The sequence below is a fragment of the Oncorhynchus clarkii genome, unplaced genomic scaffold, assembly GCF_045791955.1.
Source record: "Oncorhynchus clarkii lewisi isolate Uvic-CL-2024 unplaced genomic scaffold, UVic_Ocla_1.0 unplaced_contig_10963_pilon_pilon, whole genome shotgun sequence".
Taxonomy (NCBI): domain Eukaryota; kingdom Metazoa; phylum Chordata; class Actinopteri; order Salmoniformes; family Salmonidae; genus Oncorhynchus; species Oncorhynchus clarkii.
The window spans coordinates 10,086-17,805 of NW_027260055.1; the positions used below are offsets into that span (position 1 = coordinate 10,086).

A 7,720-nucleotide genomic window follows, 5' to 3' on the forward strand; every position below is an offset into this window, starting at 1 on the left:
AACATATACCTGATCAAATACAAATCTTAGAATCAACTATTAAAGACTACCAGAACTGGATTCTCCAATTACTTTGAATGAACTACAGGACAAAATACAAACCCTCCAACCCAAAAAGGCCTATGGTGTTGATGGTATCCTAAATGAAATGATAAAATATACAGACCACAAATTCCAATTGGCTACACTTAAACTCTAACATTATCCTTAGCTTTTGCATCTTCCCCAATATCTGGAACCAAGGACTGATCACCCCAATCCACAAAAGTGGAGATAAATTTGACCTCATTACCAACCGTGGGATATGCATCAACAGCAACCTTGGGAAAATCCTCTGCATTATCATTAATAGCAGACTCGTGCATTACCTCAATGAAAACAATGTACTGAGCAAATGTCAAATGGGCTTCTTACCAAATTACCATACGACAGACCACATATTCACCCTGCGCACCCTAATTGAAACAAACAAACCAAAACAAAGGCAAAGTCTTCTCATGCTTTGTTGATTTCAAAAAAGCCTTTGACTCAATTTGGCATGAGGGTCTGCTATACAAATTGATGGAAAGTGGTGTTGGGAGAAAAACATACAATGTTCTAAAATCCATGTACACAAACAAGAAGTTTCTTTCCAGAGGGCTGTGGGGTGAGACAGACATGCAGCTTAATTAAGCCCCACCCTCTTCAACATATATTTCAACGAATTAGCGTGGGTACTAGAATAGTCTGCAGCACCTGGCCTCATCCTACTAGAATCTGAAGTCAAATGTCTACTGTTTGCTGATGATCTGGTGCTTCTGTCTCCAACCAAGGAGGGCCTACAGCAGCACCTAGATCTTCTGCACAGATTCTACCAGACCTGGACCCTGACAGTAAATCTCAGTAAGACCCATCCCCCTACCCCTGTACAGGCCCAGTCCCATCCCTCTACCCCTCTGTAAATGGCTCTAAAGCCTCCTTGCACCTCATTGGGGATTTCTCTGTTTTATTGTTAACATATAATTATCTTTTAAATGCTTTTCTAGGGCAGGGAAGAAAATTAGAACCCTATAACTAATACATGGGTTACCTCATTTCACATCTGCATGTCATTAAACCATAGACTATTAACCATTGACCATAAAGAAGAGAAAAAATGTACCATGGTTGTAGAAAGCATTATATTTCATAACAGAATATCAAACAGAAACAAAACATACTTGGAAAAGATGTGTTAAAAGATAAACATGTATAATATACATATTAGTTTGTATGAAGTCAAAACAAGATGGATATTGGCTTTGTGCTATTATTACTCTAAGGGACACATCACAGCCAGAAGAGGAGTGGCCACCCCTCATAGCCTGGTTCCTCTCTAGGTTTCTTCCTAGGTTCTGGCCTTTCTAGGAAGTTTTTCCTAGCCACCGTGCTTCTACACCTGCATTGCTAGCTGTTTGAGGTTTTAGGCTGGGTTTCCGTACAACACTTTGTGATATCAGCTGACGTAAGAAGGGCTTTATAAATACATTTGATTTTGATTTTGATTTGATCTTACAACTTGAGACGTGCATACAATGCAAATATTATTATGGGAGATGTTTATGAATTTATGAGTTTATGAAAGTTTATGAAAGTTGTGGGCTTCTTTCATAAGTTAGGATTCAGGAGTCACTATGGGTTTTTCCAACTATAGTATAGAAAGTCAGTGGTGGAGAATCACATGCTGTGTCCATTTGATCCTTAAAAAGGTCCAATTCCAGAATATTGGGTAACTTTCTCCTCAGTTCAATTCCAGAATATTGGTTAACTTTCTCCTCTGTTCAATTCCAGAATATTGGGTAGCTTTCTCCTCAGTCCAATTCCAGAATATTTGGTAACTTTCTGCTCAGTTCAGGGTCCTGTATATCTGTGAGAATTGAGAAACACATATTAGTGGAGAAAATAAACAAGAGGTTTATGACCCTGTCTCCAAATCATTAAAAAAGCCTTTTCACAGGACATTGTCAGCAATTAACTTTGTTTATTTTCAAGACCCTTCAATTCTAGACGGGGTGAAAAATGATGGTTACTTAGGTGCCCTTTGGCGTTCATCCCATTTGGGGCCTTCACATGAATGTCTAGAGAGAGATATCTTTATGAATGATGGGAGTCGTAAATAAAGTGGTCAGGGTACTTAACCTTTGACCTCAAGGTCCTGGGTTAACTTCCTAGTCCTAGTGTGTACTTGTGTACCACTGTGTGATATCAATGCATGGTACTTTTCCACATTCATTATGTCCTGCCACCTGTAAAGTATTGAGGAGGAATAGGAGAGAAAGGAATAGGAGAGAATAGGGAGAAAGAAAGAAAAAGACATGTAAAAGAAAGTTTTGGTCAATAAGTAGATGTACCTGTGTATGTTCTGCAGTGCTCGGTTTCATTCACAGTAATCGATGGAGTTGGTGAGCAGCCAATCCGAGGAGTAGCACTGGGCATGGGGAGCCAATCGCTAAAGCCTGAATAGGGGTCGGTAAAAGGTAATTAGAACATAAGCTGCAGAATGGAAGTGTTATAAGAACATTCTTCACTGGGGTTAGTGTTTGCATGTTTCATTGCTGTCTTGGCATGTTTGCTCCTCATGCAGAGACCTCCTGTCTCTGTGAATCCTGGAACTACAGTATGTGACACTTCAGCATTATTTACCCCTTGTGTTTACTGAAATAAATTTTTCCTGCTCAAACGTGACAAATCTAAAATACGGAGGCCCAAAAGACACGTTTGTGTTCGTTGAGGGATTACAATGATCATGGTATTTTTGGTATTTTATTAGGATCCCCATTAGCTGTTGCGAAAGCCGGAGCTACTCTACCTGGGGTCCACACAGAACATGAAACATGACATAATACAGAACATTAATAGACAAGAACAGCTCAAGGACAGGCAGCATTTGTAGAGGTCTTGATTATGGAACAGGTTGCAGCTGGTGGGGATCTGCTCTGCCTGCAGCACACCTGTCTCCACCCACACAATCACACACGCACAGAGAGGGAGAGAGCACTGGGGGAGTGGCGGCAGGTTAGGGAGACACAGGATGAGAAGTAGAGGGCGTGGCAGGAGCAGATGTAACAACTGGCATGCATAGTATTTATATTAGCCCTCTGATTACAATGAAGAGCAAGACGTGCCGCTCTGTTCTGGGCCAACTGCAGCTTAACTAGGTCTTTCTTTGCAGAACTTGACCATATGACTGCACAATAATCAAGATAAGACTAAACTAGAGCCTGTGGAGTGTGGTGTCAAAAAAGCAGAACATCTTTATTGCAGACAGACCTCTCCCCATCTTTACAACTGTTTAATCTATATGTTTTGACCATGACAGTTTACAACCTAAGGTAACGGCAAGTAATTTAGTCTCCTCAATTTGTTCAACAGCCACACCATTCATTACCAGATTCAGCTGAGCTTAGGGAATGATTTGTACCAAATAAAATGCTCTTGGTTTTAGAGATGTTCAGGACAAGGGTTTCAGTGAGTTCATTAGCTGTGGTTGCTGCCACTTATATGGTTGAATCATCAGCATACATGGACATACAGGCTTTGTTTAATTCACAGGGTGGCAGGGAAGCCTAGTGGTTAAAGCGTTGGACTAGTAACCGGAAGGTTGCAAGTTCAAACCCCCGAGCTGACAAGGTACAAATCTGTCGTTCTGCCCCTGAACAGGCAGTTAACCCACTGTTCCTAGGCCGTCATTGAAAATAAGAATTTGTTCTTAACTGACTTGCCTGGTTAAATAAAGGTAAACTAAAAAAATAAATGCCAGTGGCAGGTCATGGTAAAAATAGAAACAAGTAGAGGGCCAGGAAACTGCCATGTGGTGCACCAGGTATCAAGGTAAGACCCAGATGCAGACCGTGTCGAAGTAACATTTTTTATTTCAGCAACAGGGGGAGGCAGGCTCAGGGTCAGGCTGGTGGGTACAGGGTCAGGACCGGCAAGGTTCAAAAACCAGGAGGGTGGGAAAAGCGGACTGGGGAAAAGCAGGAGCTGACACAAAAACTGGTTGGCTTGATGAACTGGCAACAGACAAACAGAGAACACAGGTATAAATACACAGGGGATAATGGGGAGGATGGGCGACACCTGAAGGGGGGTGGAGACAATCACAAAGACAGGTGAAACAGATCAGGGTGTGACACACCCTACATGTTTGACATCAGAGAAGCCTCCATTGAAGAAAACCCTCTGAGTTATATTACATAGATAGCTCTGAATCCACGATACGGCACAGGTTGAAAATCCATTAAAAAAGTTTTCTCAACAACATGGGGTGGCAGCGTAGCCTAGTGGTTAGATCCTTGGACTATTAACTGAAAGTTTGCAAGATCGAATCCCTGAGCTGCCAAGGTACAAATCTGTCGTTCTGCCCCTGAACAAAGCAGTTAGCCCACTGTTCCGAGGCCGTCATTGAAAATAAGAATTTGTTCTTAACTGACTTGCCTAGTAAAATGTTATGGTCAATAACATCAAAGGTTGCACTGAAATCTAACAGTACAGCTCCCACAATCTTCTTCTTATCAATTTCTTTCAACCAGTCAATTTCTTTCAACCAGTCAATCAGTCATTTGTGTCATGTTGAGTGCCTTTCTCTATAAGCATGCTGAAAGTCTGTTGTCAATTTGTTTACAGAGAAATAGCATTGCATTTGGTCAAATACAATGTTTCATGTCGTGGAGGCATGACAAGACCCAAAACTGATCCAGGATGTGTATAGGATGTATAGGGTGTGACACAGGATGAGGGAGTCCATGGACGTTAACGATTAACGATCACCTTTAAAATACAGTAATACACCACTGTATGACATCATCACAATTAAAATACAGTAATACACCACTGTATGACATCATCACATTTAAAATACAGTAATACACCACTGTATGACATCATCACATTTAAAATACAGTAATACACCACTGTATGACATGAAGAAGCTGCCAGATTAGATGAGACGCATTAGGGACATTAGACAGAACCGGACATACTGACAAATAAAAACAGAATCAATTTGCTTTCAGTCTGCAGACCTTGACCAAAACACAGGTTTTCCTTCATTTTATACATTGATGGGGAGATGTATGAAGCCAGGCTGTCAATTAGAGGTGTGTGCTGAGATAGGAAGCAGCCATAACGCCACACATACTGTACCTTATTCTCAAGATCCTTCTCCTCCACATTCTTCTTCTCCCCTAGAATTACATACAAACTATAGTCCTCATGGCCGGTGGTGTTACCTTAAAAGATGACAGACATCAACGATGTTGGTGAGGAGAACCACAAAGTGAGACCACACTAATACTTGAACTAACATATCTGGTTAAGTGGCTTACTGAAATAGGTGTAATCGAAGGTGGCGGTGTAGTCATAGTCTGGTGTTTGTGTAGAATAGTCATCATATTCCTCCTCATAGTCCTCTTTGTTTGCTGTGGAAAAAGGGAAGAGAAAGAAATGCTATGAGCAAAAACCTGGTCAGCCCTGAAACTAAAGCCATCTATATCATACCTCATCCCTCATACCTCATCCCATCATGTCTTTCACTGAACTACACTCCAAGTCATTGTGCTCCTCAACATCTCCTATTACAAACCTATCAGATACACCCAACATGAGGATTACGCAGTGTGTTATTTGCAAGCAAACAAAAGCCATTGTTCCATTAAATGTGGATTCTGGATTTGGAGAGCCCCACCTCATTTGTTTGGTATGAAATAAACTCTCAGGTGTTGCACCTTATCTTCCCTGCCCAGGACCAACAGAGACATCTCCTATGAGTTATGGAGGAGAGGCACACAGACACTTCTCCTATGAGTTATGGAGTAGAGACACACAGAGACTTCTCCTATGAGTTATGGAGCAGAGACACACAGAGACTTCTCCTATGAGTTATGGAGCAGAGACCCACAGAGACTTCTCCTATGAGTTATGAAGCAGAGACAAACAGAGACTTATCCTATGAGTTATGGAGCAGAGACACACAAATACTTATCCTATGACTTGTGGAGCAGAGACACACAGAGACTTCTCCTATGAGTTATGGAGCAGAGACCCACAGAGACTTCTCCTATGAGTTATGAAGCAGAGACAAACAGAGACTTCTCCTCTGAGTTATGGAGCAGAGACAAACAGAGACTTCTCATATGAGTTGTGGAGCAGAGACACACAGAGACTTCTCCTATGAGTTATGAAGCAGAGACACACAGAGACTTCTCCTATGAGTTATGGAGCAGCAGAGACACACAGAGACTTCTCCTATGAGTTATGGAGCAGAGACACATAGAGACTTCTCCTATGAGTTATGGAGCAGAGACAAACAGAGACTTCTCCTATGAGTTATGGAGCAGAGACACATAGAGACTTCTCCTATGAGTTATGGAGCAGAGACAAACAGAGACTTCTCCTATGAGTTATGGAGCAGAGACACACAGAGACTTCTCCTATGAGTTATGGAGCAGAGACAAACAGAGACTTCTCCTATGAGTTATGGAGCAGAGACACATAGAGACTTCTCCTATGAGTTATGGAGCAGAGACAAACAGAGACTTCTCCTATGAGTTATGGAGCAGAGACACATGGAGCAGAGACAAACAGAGACTTCTCCTATGAGTTATGGAGCAGAGACAAACAGAGACTTCTCCTATGAGTTATGGAGCAGAGACACACAGAGACTTATCCCATGAGTTATGGAGCAGAGATAAACAGAGACTTCTCTATGAGTTATGGAGCAGAGACACATAGAGACTTCTCCTATGAGTTATGGAGGAGAGCAGACTTCTCCTCTGAGTTACACACAGAGACTTATCCTATGAGTTATGGAGCAGAGATAAACAGAGACTTCTCCTATGAGTTATGGGGTAGAGACACACAGAGACTTCTCCTATGAGTTATGGAGCAGAGACACACAGACTTCTCCTATGAGTTATGGAGCAGAGACAAACAGAGACTTCTCCTATGAGTTATGGGGTAAAACAGAGACGTATATGACTTGTGAAGCAGAGACACACAGAGACATCTCCTAGGAGTTATGAAGCAGAGATAAACAGATACTTTTCCTATGAGTTATGGAGCAGAGACACACAGAGACTTCTCCTATGAGTTATGGAGCAGAGATAAACAGAGACGTATATGACTTGTGAAGCAGAGACACACAGAGACATCTCCTATGGGTTATGGAGCAGAGATAAACAGAGACTTTTCCTATGAGTTATGGAGCAGAGACACACAGAGACTTCTATGACTTGTGGAGCAGAGACACACAGACTTCTCCTATGAGTTATGGAGCAGAGCCACACAGAGACTTCTCCTATGGGTTATGGAGATAAACAGAGAGATAAACAGAGACTTCTCCTAGGAGTTATGGAGCAGAGATAAACCAAGACTTCTATGACTTATGAAGCAGAGGCACACAGAGAGACTTCTCCTATGAGTTATGGAGCAGAGATAAACAGAGACTTCTCCTATGAGTTATGGAGCAGAGATAAACAGAGACTTATATGACTTGTGGAGCAGAGACACACAGAGACTTCTCCTAGGAGTTATGGAGCAGAGATAAACAGAGACTTCTCCTATGAGTTATGGAGCAGAGGCACACAGAGACTTATCCTATGAGTTATGGAGCAGAGATAAATAGAGACTTCTCCTATGCGTTATGGAGCAGAAATAAACAGAGACTTCTATGACTTGTGGAGCAGAGACACACAGAGGAGAA

At 41.9% G+C, this 7,720-nt stretch overlaps 1 long non-coding RNA gene across 1 annotated transcript; it reads right to left on the reverse strand.

Moving 5' to 3' along the window:
• Positions 1 to 1,154: 1,154 nt before the first annotated feature.
• Positions 1,155 to 5,439, reverse strand: LOC139401060 (uncharacterized). Its single transcript, XR_011632842.1, has 4 exons — positions 5,346 to 5,439; positions 5,164 to 5,249; positions 2,370 to 2,474; positions 1,155 to 1,885 (listed from the first exon to the last, which is right to left on the reverse strand). It is a non-coding gene; the product is annotated as an uncharacterized lncRNA (long non-coding RNA).
• Between the last annotated feature and the right edge of the window lie 2,281 nt (positions 5,440 to 7,720).